Raw genomic sequence first — 22,364 nt, forward strand, 5'->3', positions numbered from 1 at the left:
AACACTGGGCTTTGGAAACGCAAAACCCAGCACATCTTGGGGTGCTCGCCCCGTGTCCCCCAGCCTGCACAGCACCCGAAACCCATTGCACCGTGGGGTGCTGGCTCTGCACCCCAGGTAGGCACAGCCTGCGTGGCACGGCTGCAGCTGCATGCAGCGGGCACCGCAGTGCCAAGCATGCTGCTGCCCTCTGCCGCCTCGAAGCTGCTGCCAGGGAATTCCTCCTCCCAGGACAGAGCTGCCCACAACGGGCAGCTCAGCCTGGACCCCACGGCCTCTCAGCCTGCCCATCAAGGCCCTGCTCCTGCCGTGAGCCCTGGGCTGGCTCCCTGCCCGAGGGCTGGCTCTGCATCCCGGGACAGGGATGCTCTGCGGGAGCCCATGAAGCACTCCAGGAGCCCTGGGGCTGGCTGCAAACATCAGCCGTGGAGACGGGCAGGAGGGTTGGTGCTGGGGGACTCTAGCTCCCGGTGGATGCAGGAGAGCCGGTGTGGAGCACAGTGACAAGCTGCAAGGGGTAAGGGGTGAGCCTGGGCTTGGGGCACCACGAGCAAGGAGATAAAACATCTCGGGGATGGGGATGAGCATCCCCAGACAGACACAACCAGGGCTGTGCCTGCACAGCCGTGCAACGGGCTAAGGACACCGGCCCCCGTGCCAGGGACAGGGGTCCCGGCCGCATGCGCAGTGCAGGGGAGCAGAGCTCAGCACGCCTGGCGAGGCAGGGCTGGACCACGCAGCCCCCAACCCCACGCTCCAACCTGCTGTGCCGCATCACTGATCCCCTGCAAGCCTTCACAGTGCAGGCGGTCCTATTAACATAATTAATTATACCAGGGGCTTGAGGATTATCTAATTATAAACGTGCCTAGTTTGGATTTTCCTTTTAATTAAGTTGTACTATTTACACACAGCAACAACTGCCCGGGCAGAAGTCAGGGTAAACGTCTCCTCGCCGCTTGGCAAAGAGCAGGTCCCAAAGGAAAGGGGTGGCCGGGGCTGACGCCTTGGTGACAGCACCCTGCAGCCCAGGGCACGGCGGGGAGGCCAAGTGGGGTCCCACGAGGCCGTGGAAAGGGGGAGCCAAGCCCGGCTGCTTTGGGGGTCAATTAGTTTTAAGCTGGTGGCTCGTCCTGCAGCGGGCCATGGAGCAGCCACCCAGGGACAGCAGCTCCCACCACAAAGTGCCACCAACCTGCAGGGACGTGCCCTGCCCTGGGGACCCCAAAGGCTGTGCCCCTGCCGGAGGGGCCCCAAAGGGAGGTGTCCGTGCCGTGGGGACCCCAAAGGGAGCCCGGCTGCCAGACCTCACTAGAGGGCAGCAAAATGCTGCCGTTCCCAGGGCTGGTGACACGGGGCCACCGGTCCCAGGTGTTGGTAGCCACATCCTCCTTGGGGGCCCCCGGCACTTGCCCCCCAAGACTTGGAGGCAGCTCTCCCCATCACTCCTGGCCTCTGCTGGAACGGGGAACTGCAAACTCCTGGCTTTGCCTCCCTGCCAGCCCTGGGGGATGCTCGGGAGAGGCCAGCTCCGGGGCAGCCTGCCTGCACACGGCAGGCACACAGACCCCAGCACCTTTCCTTGGCTGGGTGACGTTAGGGTGACAGTGTCCCAGCAGCGTGTGGACAGCCAGCAGGTACTGCTGGGGAAACGGGCCAAAGATGGGCTCAGGACCCCGGGGACCAGACCCCAGCTCTGCCAGAGACCTGCCAAACCCCCTCCGAGGCTGCAAGTTACTCTCCAAATTCCTAATTTCATGCTCAAAAAGCAGGACCTGCAGCTGAACAAGACAGCACTGGGTGCTGCCTGTGCCCTGCTCCCCTTGGCTCCCGGGAAAACCTCACCTATGCTGCAAAGCCCTCTGCCAGCAGCACCGGCAACACCACGCACACAAGCGGGACCGAGTCCCGGTCCCTGCTGGCCGGCGGGCTGTGGGTGCCAGGGCCCCAGCTGCTGAGAGCAGCCCGGGCAGGGGGTCACCACCGCAGCCCCTCAAAGAGGCAAGAGGCAAAGACCACCAAGGCCGACACGCCAAGGACTGCAGCCGAGAAGCACTGAACGCCTGGCCAGAGCATTTCCAGCGCCGGCAGGCTGCCTGCTGTGTTTACTACGAGAGGACAGGGAGCCCTGTGCCATCTGGATCCTGTACAAGGAAATGAGAAATTCAGAGACGCAGAATTTCCCCAACGCGTTCAAAGGCAGCTGGGCACCCGTGGGAAGGAGATGAAGCCTTGGTGCTGCTGGTGCAGGATCCACCTCTCACCTCCCCGCTCCTCACACGCAGCCCAGCTCTAAATTCAATGGTTACAGCAGCAAACCTCCAAGGCAATTCCAGGAAACACCTTGTCAGACACAAATTCACCTCCTCTGCAGGAGCAATAAAAGGCTGCCAGATGCATCATGCTCCAGGGAGCGATAAAAGGCAGCAAGAAAGTCTCTTTGGAGGGTGGGACAGGGCTGGGGGGTGGTGTAGACAGCACCCCGCTACACGGGAAGACGAGGGCAGGGGCACCCAGATGTGTCCCAGCAAGGTGGATGCATGCAGGCAGGCGATACAGCTTCGGAGCTGGAGGAGCTGGAGGTGACGGTGCTTGGTCCGGGATGACACCAGGGAGAGGCCAGCCCAGCACCAGCAGCGAAAGCCGCCCGTACTTGGGGCTCAAACACCGGTTAGAAATGGGGAATGCAGTCCTGGGCAGCCCGGGCATCCTGCCGTGCAATCCCTCAGTGCTGATGTGGCTTTTGGGTGGCTACCCAGAGCACCCAGCACCTTGTGCTGCTGTGCCCCGAGAGCCCGGGAGAGGCGAGAGGAAGGATTGGGAAACTCTGCAGAGAGCCGGGGAGAGGAAGGGAATTTCCCACAAGCGGTTCGTTAGGGCACCAAGTGCCTGAGCCCCACGACGCGTGTCCTGCCCCACGGGCTCTGACATGGGTGGGCACCGTCACCCCACGTGCTCCCGCTCCCCCTTGGCTCTCCTGGCAGCAGGGATGCCCCAGGATGTGCGAAGCTCACAGCGTTAGACAGGCAGAGCAGCAGTCTGGGGGTTTTTCTTCCAAAACCAGCTATTTTGAAGACTTCACAACCGTGCGAGACCCGCCGCATGCAGCCAGCCTGCCTATGCACATGGGTCAAGGCACAGCCCTGCAAACCCCACGAGGATTCACCCCCGGGGTTTCCATCACGGCAGCAATCAGGTAAAGTCCCGTGGGCTCAGGCTGACCTTTCCCAGAGCCCTTGAGAGTCTGGCAAGTATTTCTGAGAAACACCAGCACTGCCAATACTGAGCAGTGCCCGGCACTGGGAAGATCTGGGTTTTTTTCCACCCACACCAAGATTTTAACAAAAACCACCCCCCCAGCTGGGAGAACCACCAGGAAAGCGCTTTGTGCTCAGTGACAGAGTTAAAACCTTCAGGGCTGTAACGCAGTGCACAAGTCAGCAAATCCACCTCTATCTGGTGTGTCTGCACTAAAACCGTCATCGAAAAAAACCTCTATTAAAAGCCCAAAACTTCAACGTGCGCCTGTGCCAGGTGTAATTAAAATTTAAATCCCTTCCTCTCAGCAGTCTGTTGTTTCCAAATGGGTACATAAGGTGCCTTCGCAGCAAGGCCACAGACTCCACCTGGTTAATGCAGAGTATTTCCCTGCCCTCCTGAGGAAACAATCAATAGTTATTTTTTAGCTCCTGCAAAAAGTCGAGTGACTGGAAAGCATTCTGCTCCCCACCTCACCTCGCGATGGGTACCAGGCCACCCATCCGTGATGGGCTCCAAGCCCTGCCTTCCTCTCGCTGCCTTGAGCTCGGGTAAAGCCTCTCACAAGCAAACACCTGAGCCTTTATCCCCCATGAGCCTGGCAACGGCAGGGGCTCAGTGGCCCAAGGACCCAGCCTGGATCACCACGAGGAGGTAAAAACTCATCAGTCCTCTCTGCTCTCTTGCTGTTTGCTCCCTGTAAAGGGCATTTGCAGTAACAAGCGGGGACAACCTGTCCACATCCTAGTCAACAGGCATAGGGCACCAGCCTGTGTTCTCCGACCAGGATAACATTTTTTTTTTTAGCTGCCATCCACCTCATTTGCTGAAGTCATGCCTTTGGCCTGGGGACAGCGGCGTTCCGCACTGCCACCAGCACGGGATATGGGACAAAGCCTACAAACCGGCTGAGGAGCTTGGCCGCGTGGCCAGCGTTGCCCCGGTACCAGGGGAACACGACCTGCTGCCTTGCGCGGCGTGGTCCTGACATCCCAGCGGCACAGTGTCCACGGGAGGGGATGCTGTGCCCCCCACGGCCCCCCACGCACGCTGGGTACCCTGCCCGCTCCCAGGCAGGCAGACAAATCCCCTGTGCCCAAAGCTGCAGCCGCAGCTCCAAGCACTGCAGCTATTTTCAGGGTTTCTCCTGCTCTATCGGAGGAGCCCATCGCTCCGGATAGGGAATATTGTTTGCCTTCTTGAGTGACACACCAACACTAATTGTATAAATCACGCTAAATGAGGAGATGTAGCTAATTCTGCATGCAAATATTTCGCTGCAGCTCAGCTGTGACTTGAGGCTAACCACAGCTAAAAATAAGGCACCACTGCTGTGGATGAGCAGCAATCTGCAGTCATTGTGGGCTGTGGCAGGAATCACTGGCTGCTTGGAAAGACCAAAAACAAAGTACAAGCCCTTTCCAATAACTCAGGCAACGTCACCCTTCCTTTTCCCAGCCGATGCTAAAAGCCCTTCACTGCCCCGAACAGAATCACAACTGTAAATTGATTTTTTTTTTAGCCAGGGCTTGGGAGCAGGGGCAGGATTAGTCCCTGATGGGCACCATTGATGTGCAAAGTTGGTTTTGCCAACAGATGCTGCAAACTCACGTCAGCACCGCTCCGGGCTCTGCAGCCACCAAAAACCTCGGCCACGCATTAAGCACCAGCCGTGACCCTGGGTGTTACCCTGGGGAGCACCGGCCACCTCCTCCGTTCCCGTCACTGCCCCTTCTCCAAGGAGCTCCTCAGCACAGAAAGCAGGAGCCTTTGAAGGAATACCTCGGCTTCGGCTGGCGCCGCGCTCTCCAAATAATCCCGGGCAGCCTCGGGGAGAATTCAGCCTCTTGACTGCATCTGCGGGGTAAAGCCTGCTTTAGAAAACCTTTTTAAAACTGGCTTTTAAAGCCAAAGGAGCAAAAATACACAAGATTATCATTATTATTTATTTGATAACCTTCAGATTTACTCAAGGCTTATGTATGCAACACGATACCGAGGCTGTTATTGCTATTAATCTCTATTATTTACTTCTAACATTTATAAAGTGGCCTTCCTGCAGGCTGGGGCACATGCTTTGCATTTCTCAGACCAGAAACAAACACTGGAAAGTGAAATGCTCTTAACCCAAGCTGCCGGGAGACTTTTTCCAGCCCCTCTAAGCAAGGCACACAAGGGAAAAACCTCACACGTGGGAAAACCCCTCCTCTAGCTCCTTGAGCTGAACCCCGTCTCCCCTGCGCCTCAAGAGCAGAGGTCGGCTTTGGTCCGTATTCCCCCACTGCAGCAGAGCTGAAATCTCGTTAATGCCAAATATCCGAGCGGCTCCGTCCCACCGCACCGGGCTCCCAGCCTCGGTCTGCCCGCAGGCAGCACTGGGGCAGAGGGAGGACCTTGCTGCAGAGCAAACCGGGGTGCAATGGAACCCCCCGAGCCCCGCTCCCAGCTCGCTGTCCAGTACAGGCATTCCCAGCCCTTCGCTCGCCACAGCAAGGACACGTTGGACGTGTCCGTCCAGCTCTGGGAAAGGATGTTCAGCAGCAATAAGACCATCCCTGAGGACACCCAGTGCAATGAGCGGTTTGGGCTGTATTGGCTTCCCTGACCCTCGAGGTCCCACCTAACCGGGATCCCCAGCGAGGGACCCCGCTTTTGGGTCGCAGGGAGGGGGACATGGCACAGATGGAGCAGGAGTTTTGCCTCATCCTCCAAGAAGAAGCGGCCGGAGGCTCCAGGGGAGTTTAAGGTACAATAACTTCCTCGTGGAGCGAGCCGACTCCCCGGAGAAAACACGACAAGTAGGTTTGTTGTGTTTCAGAAGAGCTTGTTCCAAAGCAGCTCTCTCCGACAGCACAGCAATCGCATCCAAAACAAGGGTTTCGCTGCCTGCGTGTTTAAGGACAGCGGCATCAGATGTGAGACTTTGCCCGGTAATTGCACCCAGCTCATGGCAAACATCAGCGTGCTCCCCACGATTCTCACCCACGAGACGCGCTACCTTCTCCGCACCATCCCCGGCAGAGCTTGTGCCCTTAATCCAACTTTCTCCTTCAGAGAGCTGCTGCCGATGGACAGACACCGAAGCTTCCTCAGAAGATGCCTCTCCCCTCCTCTGCTCATCCTTACCGCACTACAAGAGACCAGCCCCGACAACCTCGGCCCCTCTTTCCAATAACGAGGGGGATGCAGGAGCGCTGAGCATCCTCCGAGCAGAACAACAGGGCCAAGGTGCTCTTCAGATCTCCTACCGAAGGCATGTTTGAGTCTTGGCATCCAATTAAAAATTATTCTTTGCCTTCCCCAAATGTCTCTCCTATTCGTATTGATGTGGACGACAGAAGAAAAATCATTTTCTGCCTGAAATCATTCTCAAAACATGAGGTGCAGACAACCAGCTCACCACACAAGCGACACAGCCTTCTCATTAGCGGTACAAAGGGACCTCGCTGTTGCACAAGGCGGCTATTTAATATGTACACTTGCTGAAAACAGAGGAGAACTTAGACCATCACCTGGCTAACCAAGACATGTTTGTCATTATTTTAATTCCTGCCTATGCCAGCTTACTCAACCATTTCATTCCTCATCCTTGGCCCCAGCAGAACCCCGTGCGTAACAAATGGGCCAACCTGTGATTAACTCGAGTCTGTCTTTAGAGTCAGCACAGCACTCCCAGGATGATGACAGCTCAGGAAAAAGGCAGAGGGGGAAAAAAAAAAAAAAATCATCACTCTGCTAAATTATAAGGTTGTCAAAGTCAAAGTCCACACCAAAGGAAACCTCATGTTGTGTAACAGCATTCAGAGGCAGCTGCAGCCTGTGCCAAACACAAGGCAGACTTTTATCTGCCGTGGATACGCATCTTTCATACCTTTCCAGGACAGCATATCCACCGTCCGTGAGCATCGCTGCACGTGACGGCAGAGCCAAGCCCCCCACGTGCTGGGCACGTCCCACCGCTGGGTACGTGAGCCCTGCCGGGGTGTATCCTGGCATCTCAGAGCACCACCTATCATAATTACACTTAAAAGAGCAAAATGCAGAGGGTGGATGCTCTGGGTGAGGAATAAAGGCTTTGTGTGACAGCCCGGCTACGGGACTGCCGTGAAGCAGCGATGCTCGCTGCCTCCATCCTCCCGCTCCATGGGCTGGAAAACTCCCCCCAACATCACTTAATCCGCCCAAGGAGCAGCGTTGCTTTATCTTTTTAGGATTAAGGTCTAATCTATTTATAGCAAGCCAAGGCACTGCACTTCAGGACAGGACTGCTGCTTATCTGCTACCTGGGGAATTACGGGGCTGCGATTATAAATAAAACAAAGGTCACCTACCCATCGGCCGGGGTGCAAGAGACTGACTGCGGGAGCGCTGCCAGCAAATTTGCCTCACCCTGGGCACTGTCACCGATCCCCCGTGGGGAGTGCTTCCCCACTGCCAGGCAGCTCGAATAAACGAAACAACTCCCCTCTGCACCGCCTGCTACACCAGCCAGCATCCGAGGCGATGCAGATGCCGTCGCTGATGAAGGTCTGGGCAACGGCAGCTCCTTCTCCTCTCGCCCAGCGCTCACAGAGATCCCCGCCGAGCCGGGGCACCCCTTGTCATGAGGCAGGGATGCAGAGCCGGACTCCAAATCAGCATTTTATACCCATTTTCCCTGCAGAAGACAGAGGACAAGGGCAGGGCAGGCTGCACAGAAACCACTCGGCTCATAGCATCTTTATTGTCGGCTGTAAACGGAGAGGCAGAACTCGCTCTCAGAGCCTGGGCGAGATATCGGCAAATCCCCTTTTTGACTCCTACGCTGCTGCGGAGCTGCAGGAGCAAGAAGAAAAGCCCTCAGCTTGACCCGCCAGCCCACTTGGTACGTAATGGTGCTCGGAGAGTCCGGCAGCCCCGATGCACTCGCCCAGCATCACGCCGGCACAGCAATAACGACCTGGCGGCACAAAGCTGCTGGTGGCTGGAGGGGAGTGCCAGGGCAGCGCGGGTTCAGCCGCCGGCACAGCAGCGGTGCTAACGAGGCCCTGCTAATTCAGAGGGACGGGAGCAGTGGGCAGAGGTCACGGGCAGCCTGCAGATTCCTCCGGTGATTTGCTGCAGCCGTCACAGCCTCCAAGCACAGGTCTTTGTCGGAGAGTCGCCCTGCTGGGAGATCACTCGAGGCGAGACCGCAGGCTTTGCTCTGTGTGTCTCGGTTCACAAACCTCAGTCGTGACCTGAAACGATGGCTGCTGCTCAGGGGTGTTTTCAGCAGCTCCAAAGAAGGCTAGGAATGATCAGGAGACTGTTACAGGGCTACCAGATCCACCTTCCCCTGCCTACACCAGGCTAATCCACAGCCTTGCAGGAGAAAAAGAGAGGGGCTGAAGAGCAGAAAGCTAAACTGCGGTGCTCTCCCAAGGTCCATCCCTACACCAAAATCCATCGCGGCACAACCCTCCCACAGAAACCTTCGTAATCCAATTGCCCCCTTCTTCCCTGCACGTGGGTCATCAAAAGGCACTGAGGATCCTGACAGTTTGCCAAAAAAAAAAAAAGAGAAGGGTAGTTCTCGCTTCTCGAAGCTATTGCCTTGCGTGGCTGCGTGCCCAAATACTGCTGCCTGATTAATAAACATTTCATGCTCTGAAAGTTAATATTTCAACCAGAAGGATCGTAGACTGGATTGCACTAGCAGCCAGCTTTCCAGACACCGGAGAGTCCTACCAAGATAAAACCTGGTCCACCTTGGCTCTCTGAGCTAGCGTTGCTCACCTTTACCATCACATCTTCCCTGCAAGCAACCCCCTGCTCCAAGCCCAGCCTCCGTGGGGACTGACCCCCATGGAAAAGGGAGTCACAGCCACACCACGTTTGTCACCGGGGTGCCCCCGAGTGCCACGTGCCCTGGAGCAGAGCCAGGAGCACTCGGTCCCTGGGGTGGTATCACTTCCACCATTACCGGTTGCTGATGGTGCTGTCCTGCAAAAACAGAAAGGGGAACCCCGCGGGGAATTTCCACCCCGGCAGGCTCAGAGCAGCCTTCCACAGCTGACTGCAACGAGCAGCATGACCCGACACGGTGAGCAAAGGACAGCCGGGATACCCGGACCCTGTCCTGCACCTAGAGGACATGACTGACCTGTGTGCTGTGCCATCCGCCCTACCATGTGGGCTGAAAGGGGTCTGAATCTCTTTTACAGAGGGATGGATCAGGATAGCCAAAACTAGCCATGGTTTTGCACCCAAATCCCCATTAAACCAAGATGCATTTTTCCAAGGTCAGTGACCTGGAAAGTTCCCCTTTCAAGGAGACTTCTCAGGCTGCTGAGATCCAACATCTGCAGGATTTTCCCTTATAATAACAATAATCCTGCTGAGATTTACCTAATCTCCGAGTGACTCGTTTGCCTCCCTGTATCCCCTGTCCTAATTACCATAACGCTCCTCAGCCTCTTGCTTGCGGCATCTCCCTACGCATCCACATTTTGTGTCAGACCCTTCCAGCCTCCCCAGGCCTGGAAACACTCTCTCCCTCCCATTAATACCTCCCAAATACCTGGCCGGTGCATAGCACTCTTGTTATATACAGGGACATCCATCCCCTTGCCAGGCCAGTTCCAGCAGAGCTGGGATTTCCCGGGCAGCTGTGCCGTGGGGCTCCCCAGCTGCTGGACCGCAGCGGCGTGGGGGGCAGCCCCTCTGCCCCACTGCTTATGTGGGGCATTGCCCTGTGTGGGATCAAGATCGTCCTCCATCTCACGCAAGAGCCAGCAGCTGGAAACTTTCTGATCTACGTGGGACTTTGGACAGATCTGGATGAACCATGGTGAGGCAAAGGGCTCATTTATCCACCCTCCAAATCCTTTCTCCGTTACTTCACATTCCCCGTTGGGAAGTGACAGCCATGCCTTCCGCTGCGGATTGTGTCACTGCAAGGGACAAAGTACCCAAAAATGCTTCAAAGTCAGCAAATCCCTCCCAGGGTAACTCACCCAGCGCCTCCCAGCTCTGCACCTCAGGTGACTTCCGAATTCTCCTGCTAGGGGCAACCCGCTCTGCCTCAGGCACCTTCTGCTACAGCAAAAATTGCCAGCGATTAAGCTGTCTTCAAGGCAGGAGATGAATGCTGAGCAGGGACCAGGCTTCAGCCCACAATCCCCCTGTAGCAGAACCCCACACAAAGCAACAGGCATTAACAACGCTTGTTCACTCGACATGAACCAAATGTGGCCAAACTCCCAGAAGAAGCTGCTGAAGCCAAGAAATTAGCAACACTCCAAGAAGAAGCATATGTTTATATGCATAACAGTGAATCATCTTACAATAGTTAACTGCACACAGGAAAACAAAGGGAAAAATACCCTCATCCTTCCTGCTTGGGACAAATCTTTAAAAGGAATCAGGCTGAAACATTAACAGTGGGGTCTGTCTAGCGGAGGGTCACTTCTGGAGTTCTTGGTGTGAACAATCGGAGACCAGACACATGATGGACAAATTCTTCCCATCCTACCACATGCATCTTTTAAAGACGGTAAAATATAACACCACGGGTTAAAAATCAAGGACCACGGAGATCTACATTTTCAACCATCACCTCCGCACCAAGAGCACACCTTCCTCCCCGAGCGTGGGAAAAGGCAGGGCTCAAGCCTCACACGAGGGCCAGCTAAAATGAAGTCTTGTTTATCTAAGGCATTGCCAGGCAGCCTCTTCCCCGTGTCCTCACTTCAACGGTGCCTTTCCAACCTCATTCTTTCACTGGCAAAAACAGGTCACCATCTGCTCTCCCTCCTGACTCTGGCTAAATGACAGCGCCTGCCTCTGCAGGAGATAAAACAACTACTCTGCAAAGCGCTTTCCCTAACGCACGCTGGGGAGTACAAAGATTCACTCTCCAAACCAGATGACCAACAAGGACATCAGGCGCAGGGATGACGGCTGTCACAAGGAGGCCTGCAGGCTATGAAATAATGACCAGGAACGTCTGCCACATTCATCAACATGCCGACAGGAGATCTACAATTTCCACCTGCAAGGAAGGAATTCAACCTGCTCCACTTCCAGCTTTTATTTTCCATCCTAAAGTCCACAGTGACCGACTCCTGCAGCCACGCTCTGCTCCTGCGGGGCTGCATGGTGTACGGACACGAAGCACTCGAGCGGGCAGGTGACAGGCACAGACGAGACCTCCAGCCACCCCAGGCTCTGCGATCGCCAGCCTCTGGAGGAGAAACCAGGAGGTTTTAACATGCAGAAAGGTTGCAAAAACAAGGGTCGGAGAAAAGCTGCCTTCCCTCTCAGGGAGCCTCAAGGGCTTGGCTCAGTCCTGCTGCCCTCCCTGCCATACCCACATCGTCCCTGGGCAGGGCAGGCAGGTCCAGGCTGGCACCCTTCCATCTCCTGCTGCTTCCCCGACAGCCCTTCCCTCGGAAGAAAGCTGTTCCTAAACCCTTTCCCTGCTTTACAAGGCAAGTCTCTCCCTCTATTCTATTCTCTCTACTCTCTCTCTATTCTCTCTAGTCACTATTTCCTTGTGTCATGGTCCCATCAGTGATGCTGCCCTGCCAGCCAAGGGAGACAGAAGCGAGTGTTGGGGTCTCATTCACAGGAGGGACTTGAATCCATATCCCAGGCAAGTGCCCGATGCTCTTGGCTACCTGGAGTCAGATGACTGCTCTTGTTCATGGGGATAAGATTTTAAAGTGCTGGGTTTGACCTCAACGCACCACTGCCTGCTCTTCCTGGAGGTGGGAAAAAAACCCAAACAAAAAAACCCAAACGTCAGCAATGCACATGACTGATGAACCAAAGCATCCTCTTCCTCCCTGGACAGAAAGGGAACAGAGATTATAACCTCACCGGTCTGCTCACAGGTGTCTCATATCCCCTGCTCAATCCTGCAGAGTCTTTCAGCTGTAACCCCTGGGAGACAGCAGCCCGCAGACCCTCTAACTGCTGTACCCACGCAGTAGGCAGCCGGGCTGCGCAGAGCACAAAGGTCTCTCCCTCTTCTGTTAGGATGGGACACACACAGTGACAGCCACCACGATGGAAAGAGCTGCTCCGCCATTGCCAGACCGCTGCAAATTTACCTCACCTAATCTTGTCCAGCCACGCTTTGCTGCTTTAAGCCTAAATCGATATTCCCCAGACCTCCACCCCTTTCCTTGGGCTAACCTGGACCTCTGCCGACTGGAGCAAGCCGTGGCAGGAGTGAACCCGTACACACGCCCCGCTGCTTCTATGCTCGTTCTTCGCCTTGATGAAGCCATTTAATGCTGCCGCGCTTAGGGCAGCAGCCCTCCTCACGGTGACACTTTGCATCCATCCCTGCATCCTGGCATGTCACGCCAGTTGCCGTGGCAATGGACCATTTGGAGGAAGGAAGGTTTATTATCAGTTTCTCTATTGAATAAAGCCTTGGATGAAATTTTGTTTTCTCCCTGCTGATGCAAAATGTCACGGATTTGTTTCTGACCCTGCTGAAGCTCCCTCCGTATTTATAGATTATCCAGGCCAACTTTCAAAGCATATTTTTTACCACTGCCGAGGGAATCTAATGCACACACCCAGTCGGGGCAGCGTCTGAATCCCCATTAACAACTCACCCGAGCCCTGGGGTAAACCACAGAGAGCCGCATCCTGGAACAAAGCTCATCTGGACACTTCCCAAACGCTCAAGAAACATGCTAACTGTTGTTAATTAAATGGCAATCAGCTGTCTCCGAGTAAGAAACTTTCCTACAGAGCAGGGGTCCCTGAGGTTAATCCTGTAAGGTGCAGAGCACTTTCTGCTGAGCTCTTCCACGTCCTCCACAACGGTACAGAGAGGCTGCAGAGCTACAAGACATGCAGTACCGCATGAATTAGGCCCTCAGGCTGAATATCAGAAATGCAGAGCAGCAGGTTTATGAGTCAGTTCTAGGAATGTGAGAAAACTGGGTAGGAAACAGCTAAACAAATTGCAGATTTTTTTTTTTTTTTTTTTTTAAAGTTCTCTGTGTTGCGGTGCCAAGGACCCTTCCTACGCAGGCCAATTCCCCTCTTTCCCTTCACATCAAAAGCTCTCCAAAATTTGTTCCCATCACGCTTTCAGGCTGACGCACTCTCCAGCGTGTTCTCTGAAGTACAATGATGTGACTCAAGAAACGCTCCAGTGTTTTTAACAGGTTTTTAAAAGTCAGTCGGGAAGTGGAAACAGGGAAACCGGAGAGCTGCAGCACCGTGCAGTAACACGGGCGAGCTGGTCTCCTCTCTCCCACGACAGGAGATTGTCAGAAACACACATTACCCTGAAAATCCCGTTTTACTGCAGCCCAGCGAGCCCTTCCTCGGCAAAGAGTCCTTCCTGGAAAAGCAGCCCGGCCTCCCTCGGATGGGATTTGGGAAGCGCAGCCCACACTTTAGGAAGGGCGGTTGTGTTTCTGCCCCAGGTCCGTGGCAAGCCCAGGGTGCACGTGCCAGGGTCGGAGAGGGCTCACAGCTTGGCCGCAGCAATGCCGGGGCGACCACCGGCACGCACGTGCCTTCCCCCGTGCCGGCAGCGAGGGGACAGGGAGCAGAGCTAGGAAGCAGCAGCTCGTTAAGCCGCGGCACGTCACTCGCTCCCCGTCCCTGCTCCGCGAGCCCAGGCACGTGCGGCTCCATCTGGCACGGAGCAGGAGAGCCGCTCCACCAGGACACGGCAGGACACGCTGCCTTCGCAGCACGCGCGCGAGTCAGCCCCGGCTCCTGCCAGTCGTCGCTCGTGATCCCCTTCCATCCCCGGGGACGACTCCGTCCCTGTCCTCCCAGCACCGCCGCGATGAATCCCAGGGTGCTGCACCACGGGAATCTGCTCTTCGCTCATTGGCAAGGCAAAGGCAGGTGCTCTACCAGATGGCAACAGCTCAGCTGAACATTAAAGATGTATCCAGCATCAAAACCAAAGGAGTCTGAGCCCACAAGCCTCTCCGTTTGATATACACCATTTTGGACCATAACCAAGAAGGGAAGTTATTTATGGACACGATCTTTTTGGTCAGGAGCCCACCCGTGCTGGGCTCTGCCACCCCTACATCCATCTCACTTCTCTTAGTTAGCAAAGACATCCCACTAAGGGACATACAGAGACCTCGGTGGTCTGGACCCGTCATGCTCAGCCAGGTGACAAATATGTCCCGTCCCCCTCTGGGATTGCATTCAGATTGCGCGAGGCAGACAGCAGATGGGCGAGTCAGGCTGTAGCTGAACCGGGAATAGCATCTACATCACTGGTAATCACAAAATATAGCTGCAGAACTCAGACAGGCTGGGATGTCACCCGGCATACAGGGGATGGATTATATTTCTAATTACACTCTAAGTCTAAGGGCAACAAAGGCAGCCAAGTTAAAATATCTTTTCATCTGCGACATGTCTCCATGGCTCGTACGGGGAGGTTTACAAAGATCAAGCCGTGGAGGAGTCAGCACCCCAGTGAAATGAGAAGGCGGCCTCCAAAACCCCTCCTCTAGCAGCAATGGCATTTGGCTCTGGGGCCACCCTGGGATGATCTCACCAACACAGGAACGAGCTGATGCCATTTCAACAGTGAAATTTTGCGTTTTGCAAGCTTCTGTGAGGGGCAGTCTGCAAGCGAGGATCCCACTGCCTCGATTGCCAGGAGTTACCACTGCTTCACCTCTCCCCAGCACCCTCGCTCCCGTACGAGGCTACCGAAGAGCCCTGCCATACGCAGCCTGACACCGGCAGAGCGTCTCACCCCGGCACACTTCAATCCCCACGTGCAACAGGTTCACGGCCTCGGTACCACACCACGAGCGACAGGATGGGGAGATGCCTGGCTGCAGAGAGCAAGGAGCCAGAGCTCCTCGTGAGCATAACTTGTGTGGAGCCCGAGGGCTGCACATACTTGAGATGTTACAGTGCAGATTTGGAAGGTCACTACCCTCAGCATCACTAAGTGTTTGCCCTTGAAACATTCTTGTCAAGGGAACAAGAATCATCTCCTGCCTGAATTCTGCCAAGGCATCCATCTCAAATCCCTTCTTTGTCTTGCACCAAATGCAAAACACGCATTAAATCGACACCCCTGGTGTTTTATGACCCTTTTCTCACTAGCGAGGCAGCGCTGGACTCCAGGCGAGCAGGAGACGTTCCCCCAGCCTGTAGCTCCCATAGCCGTTCTCATCCGTTTTCTACCTCAGCTACACAGCAAACACGGGGGAGACTCGAGCGTATAACGCAAGTTTTATGAAGCACGGAGATATGACATAATGATGGAAACGCAGTGACAGGACGGGATTCAGAAGGCAGCGTTACAGAGCTCTGTGCAGACGCATGCCCCGCCAGTCTCCAGCCGGGAAATCGCTTTACGAGGCTGCAAATATATTTCTTCCACTTCTCATGGGAGGTCCTGAGAAGGTACAGATTTAACACTGCTCCATTTCTACCCCGTATTGATCAGATATTGGTGTTCTGGAGCAGCAGAGAGCTCTCATCAATTAGGAAGACGCTCCCTGCTGCATTAAGCCCTGCAGACGGCAGTCAGAAGCCCTCAAAGGCTGACTCAAAGAGCAATTGCTTTCTGTATTATTGCTTTTTCAATACGAGACTCATCTCTAAGAGGTTACATTTATTCTCATCATCAAAAATTGCTAACTGGATGAACGACAGCCCCAGCAGTCAGTTTGGAAACCGGACCCAAGCTGAAGCCATTAAGGAGATCAAGGTAAGAGCAGCAAAGGGCAGAACAGCTCACAGTCCACCGTGGCATCCAGCCAGGACTTTGTGTCCGGCACCCAAACGCCGGCGCTTCAGAGGAAAGAAAAAGCTCCCCGTTCACATGGGCTGCTCCACGAGTTGCTTCCAAACAAACGCGTTTCCAGAGTTCAAAGAGCCGAGCTGGAAGGGGCAGGAGGCAGCAGGGCAGGGTGCTCAAAGGAGGAAGGGTTGAAACCTGCTGGAGTGCTTTCTGATGCCTTGATCTACCGCGGCAAGGAGCACACGCACGGATCGCAGAGACAGTAAAACAAACCTGCTCCTTGCTGTCTAGCTAAGAGGCATTTCCTTCATGCTACAGCAACTGCTTTCTGTAATCAATTCACTGCTGAGGCCATGAGACAACAGAACATGTTTTTTCCCCAAAACAAGGAGCTGATTTCAATTGATCAGAAGGTGGAAACAGCCTCCTGTTATCCCAGAGAGGCCAGGACCCCAGGAATTGCCAAGGTACCCCTCGGAGCCTCTCCTGCTCATGGCCAGCTTTCTCTAGCCCCCATGTTTCTGGACCAAGGAGGAATTGGCAGCAAGCACTGCTGCCAGAGGGAAAGCTAGCCCAGTAACTTGCTGAGTGAGCAGAGCCCTGGCTGGGCGCAAGGGAAAGCGCAAGCCGTGCTGCGGGATGCCCGTGCTGAAGCCCAGATCCATTTGTATTCCGCAGGATCCTCTCCTCTGCCTGTTAGCACAACAGACAACGGGGTCCCCCTCAGAAGCCGAGGCCGGGATGAATGCTCAGCGCTTGCTCTGCTCAGCAGAAATGCTGTTTCTATTCGAGCTCCTGTAGCTACGCCCTCCTGCCGAGGACGGGTTTTGCCACAGCGCTGGTTTGTTAGACTGCGGTGAGCAGGGTCTTACCGAGGTTCGTCACAAGGGAGGTGCGGGGGCATCACTTCACGAGCATCCTCTCCGGAGGATGCAGCACTGCTCTGCAGACTGGAAACCCCAGGAGCTCCGAGGCAGCTGGGCAGCAGCCTGGTGTCAGGAGGCTGACAGCCGGTCATGTCACGATATGATATTGCAGCAGAGACAGACCGGTAGCAGTTTCTTATCATAAAAGCTTGACAAAATTGCTTTTTAAATCCCTCTGGTTTTGAGCTGATCTGATGTTTTTTAGCCCTGCCTGCCACAATTCTCTGCCACACAGGACTGGTAATTTCTTCTTCAATTTCCCAGCAATCCCTCTAGAACAGAGCACAGCAGATTTCCCTAATTCACATTATCAGCACCATTTGCCTCACGAACAACAGAAGGACCACCTGAGATTAAAAGGAAAGCTGTCGCCCTTTGGGTTTTCCCCCCTCGTAGGCTACACCATGTCTCTGCTTTTAGCCTCCTGCCTCAAGGGCCGTGCAGAGTTTAAATCCGCTGCCCAGCAAATGAACGGTACATGCAAAACCTCTCTTAAAGAGCAGAAAGTCTATTCCCTTCCTAGGCTGTTAGACGCCATGGATAATTGATACATGACTCCACGAGATAAAGAAATAAACCATTCTTCCTTCTGGAGGCCCCTTCTGCGTCCGGCTCTCAGAGCTGGGCAGCCTTTGACCTTGAGTTCTTGCATTAATGCCTGCACACAGTCAGACAGGGATATCGCACACGCACTCAGCTCATCTCCTGGGGTTTCGCTTTCTTCTGCCCCTGAATAATGGCAGCTTTGTCCTCTAGTAAATGAAGGAGCAGCCAGTTTATTGCAGGCCCAGCTTGTTCTCAAAGATAAACCCAGTGAAAAATGTCACCTGCTGATTCGATCCGCCCCGTGTGCCACTTTAGCAGCTGCTCTATCCCAAACACCCATTATCATCAAACAGGTGGAATAATAGAAGTGTATACAGCATATATACATAAACATGAGAGCTGGAGGAAAGATGGCATTTCGTCTCACAGCCCTGCGGGCCTGGCTTAGAGAGCTGCTTTGTTTAGGAGCAACAACAGCCCAGATTCACAACGAAGCTTCGTCATTGCCCCGTTGGCACTGCAGCATCCAAGGGCAGAATTCACAGCAGCTGGACACCAGGTCCCCTGCAGACCACCCAGCTCCGGGCACTAAAGCAGGACCCTCAGCAGCGAGGGTCGGGAGGGAAGTGCCCTGGCACCACGGCAGAGCTGCCTTGGACTTCACTCCCGGAGGAGCTTAATGCACGTCTGCACCTATAGAAGCTGTGGGGGCTCTGGTGCTGTATCAATTACACAGCTATGGGGCAGGGGAAGGCAGAAAAGTGCAAGCGCTGTTTGCAAAATAGCTGCCCAGAACCACCTCCCATCCCAGCTATCACTAGCAAACAGCTCCGCGAGCACCAGAATTAATTTAAAGCCATTTCCAAGCAAAGGCAAACAGTTTAATTCTGCTGCCCTTTGGCAACCCTGCTTTGATTTCTTACCGAGGTCCTGAAATAAATGGAAGGCTTGGATTCAGCTTAGCAGAACACAAACAGGAAAGCCATATGATAAATTACCTTTGCAGGCACGAAGGATTCACCTGGGACAGTGCTATTACCTAGTAACCAGGAAGCAACCGCCAGTTATCAGCGTCACATCTAGCTTTTGCGAGCGCAGCTTTCACCTATGATGCGAGTGTGTGGGAGACACCAGCTCGCTCATTACTCCCGGGCGAAGCAGCTCCAGCAGCCTCACCCGTGGGGCGATGTTAAAGGAGTCGTAGCAGCAGCAGTAGCATCCTGAGACTTGGCAGCTATCCGCAGCCCTCCTGGGGTGTTTAAATTTACTGTCATCATTAAGGACAAAGACGCAAATGTCAAACGCAAGGCATCCCGTAATGGATTTAACACAGGCTGGAGAGGAGTTAACTGAAATGCAGAGCATTTGTCTTGCTTTAAGTAATTATCCTTGCAGGAAGAATACTGCTACCAAAAGCAAGTCTGCTGTAATTTCTGTCACCTTCCTCCTGACCCCTTCTCCTATTTAAAATTTCTGGCTAGCTTTACAGAAAGGAAAGCAAGACTAGCTCATTAACGAAGGTACAAAGAATAACTACAGCAGGTTGGGATGGAGTCCACACGGTAATCAAAACAAGGCTTTGTAGTTAGCACTGAATTCCTGCTGTCTCAATTACGTTTGTGGAGCCTACCCCGTGCTGCATGCGGCTCTGCTGTGGGGAGACTTCTCTTTGTGCCTCATTGGCTGTGCGCAGTGGTACTGAGAGAGCAGTTTCCTTGACAACATTTTTTTTTTTTTTTTTAATAGAATCTTTTTTTGCCTTGCCCCACTCCATGGCTGCAAGATCAGGCCTGACTTTGAATCCCAGTTGCAAAGATACCACGAATCCGAATTAGCGTTGTACGAAAAGGAACACCCCAAAAGCCTGTCCGTATCGCGAGGTCCCTGTCCCATGCAGCTTGCAGTGCGACCAGTGGCGGAGGAGCTAAAGTAACAGTCGGGAAGATAGCAATTATCATTAAGTTGTGCATTACGCAGTTCTTCCTCCAGATTTTTTTCTATTAGCCTGACAACATTTTGCTACCTTTCATCTTGCTTTCAGCGTCTAGGGAGGAGAGACGGGAAGAAATCTATGGCTTGTACCCACCCCACCACCAGCTATTCCAGCACGGGTCACGCAGCGGGTGCTCTGCAGTACGATACACTCCAGCTGACTCCTCCAACACACCAGCCAGCCCCTCCATCCCCAGGGAGTCCATCAAATCTGCATTTTATCTCCCGTGCTCCTGATCTGACGGCAGAAGACCCACCGACTCGACTCGCTTACTGCCCTCAAGCAACAGAAACAAAAAAGCACGTGTCTCGTTATTAGGACTAGTCAAAGATCTTCCAGCAAAACAGATGCTCCTCTCCCTGCCAAATGCTGAAATGATGGCATTGAAGCATTCTGCAGGAACATATCGATCCCATCATAGTTGTCAAAAAAGCAGGAGGCTCTGCCTGCACTCCTAGCGCTTCAAGCTCGCAGGCAGCAGGGCTGAGCAGCGGCGAGGATTAGATGTCAACAAGCTGCTGCTACTTTAACATTTCCCCCCAGCCCCACTCAGCACCAGCCTGATGGGTTCTGCTGCCCTTTTCTCTAGGAAAATTTCTTATTTCAGTCCTAAAGGCACTTATATTCCACGCAAGACCGTCCTCCTCCCTTTTATTGTTGGAAATTGAAATGGCAATAAATCACAAAGTAGCACAAGAGTCAATCTGCATGCAGAATTATCTGCAGCAAAAGGTATCCCAAAGCACTAAGTCTAGTCAATTGGAATAACCAGCTCAGCAAGACCGTGCCGCCCAGCAAGCTAATGATCCAACGGCCCTCTGGATAACAACAAGGACGATAAAAGAAGAGAAACAAAACAGTAGCCCAGGAAGGTCACAAGCTCCACACGCACGGCCTTGCCAAAGACAGCGCAAGGGCTTTCTGAATATTATTTCAGCCAGGGGTTCACGCTGTGCTCTCCATTCTCTGCAAAATACTGCAGATGTTAGTAGCCCCAGCCTCCCTGCTTTGCTGGGAGCAGGGGGCCTTTCACAACATCCTATCCTCCAGCTGACTGCATGCACATCCCCTCAGGGTGCTTGTCAGCGAGAGAATTGTTTCAGTAAAGGACTCCAGTCATCAGCATTCAGCCCCGCTTCCCAGCAAAGCGGCTTCAGGACCCGCAGAGGATGTCCCACATCCTGGGACCAGATTCGCTCCCTCTGTTGCCTTCGTGCAGCCCTAAAGGACTCAGTTATTACTCAGTGCTTTTGGTTTCCCTTGCTGGACAGAGAAGAAGCGATTCCTTACCTGGTTCTTTCCCCCCCCTTGAGCTCTTCTAATCCATCCACAGATTTGGATCAGGACTTTTCCTCTGGCGTTGGCTCCCGGTGTCCCTCGTTTGTCTCCATCTACAGAGTTAAGCCCTGTAAGAAAGGGCACAGAGATAGCCACCTCAAATTCTAGCTATCCTGCCAGTATCACTGCAGCCACTGCCAAAATAAAGCAGCTTCTCTCGCAGCCTCTCAACCTCACCCACAGTTCTTTCTTCAAGAGGCAAGCTCCTTGCCAGTCACACCGCTACCCCCGCAAAGTGCTCGGGTGCTCAGTTACCTGGTACCAACCACATCCCTGAAATGAGGATCTGCTCAGCGGTCCAAAGAGAAGTGGAGATCCTGTCCGGGATGGTACGTAGCCAACTTTCTGCAGCTGCACCAACGACTTAGTCAGCTAGCCAGCAACTTCATGAGATAGCCTAGTTTCCTTTTTGATGTCCCACCAGTCAGTAGTAGCAGGATCTAGACTAAATATATGGCATGAAAAACAATTAAGACTTCACTTACGTCACTTCATTCATTGATGACGGTGATTTAAGTTCTGATGAAACAAGCAGTCAGAACAAGGGAAGGCCCTAAGATTTAGCTCCATACCAAAGGTTTTGGTTTTTGCAAAAATATTTAACATAGGACTACCACGGTAACGATGTCTGCATAGCCCCTGGACAGCCTAAAATGAAAGGCGTTCCAGATACACCTGTGAAAAGCATTACCGGTTATGTCCCTTTGGGACTTAATCAGACATAAATCCAGTTCTAGACAGGATTCCTTGACACCTTCGTTTTCACAGGAGAGTCAAGGGACTACCTAATACCCCCAACTTTACACCTCTACAAACGCAGCCAAGCCAGCCTCCAGGACGCACAGACGAATACAGCGCTCCACTTACGCGAGACTAACAACTTACTCCGGAGCTCGGCTGCAAACACCCGTGTGCCCCACGCGCCTTAGCCTAGGGATCCTTCTGTCTTCGTTAGGGAACGACACAGCCCAGAGCCGAGGCTCTGGCCATCTTTAGCACGCACGTGAACGTTGCTGCCTGCAGCGGTGACCCTACGCAGACCTAGAGAGACAGCAGGTTTGATGGTAACCTTAACATTTTACTTCAGATCTGTTTACTGATAAAAAGCGGTTCTTCCCCTCCCCCAAGAAACATGTACTTAAAATGCTCTCTGGAATTGATTTTGCAAGCGTTAAGACTAAGTTAAATGATTTATAATTTTTTACTTAAAAGAACATACACTATTATAGAAGCGCAAACCACGATTCCTGCAGTTTCTTTCCCCATGCAGAGTCACTCCATTCCGCTTATCATTCTTAATTGCTCTAAAAGTAGCATCTTAAGTGATATAAATATGGATGTGATTAAGCGTTATCTCCAGTTAAAGTATCAGTATCTGAAGCTGCCTAGATGTTAGTGAAAAAAAAATTAACAAGAGAAACAAGTAACTCGTATCATACAGGAATATCTCCGTTCCAATTAAGCGCACGATATTTTTTAGACCAAGTAGCCTTTGATTAGCAAGACATTTCACTTTTGTGCATGGTAACCAAAAAGGTAGAAACTTTGAAAAAAAACAAACAAAGCAAGAGTT

The sequence above is a fragment of the Mycteria americana genome, chromosome 21, assembly GCF_035582795.1.
Source record: "Mycteria americana isolate JAX WOST 10 ecotype Jacksonville Zoo and Gardens chromosome 21, USCA_MyAme_1.0, whole genome shotgun sequence".
Classification (NCBI taxonomy): domain Eukaryota; kingdom Metazoa; phylum Chordata; class Aves; order Ciconiiformes; family Ciconiidae; genus Mycteria; species Mycteria americana.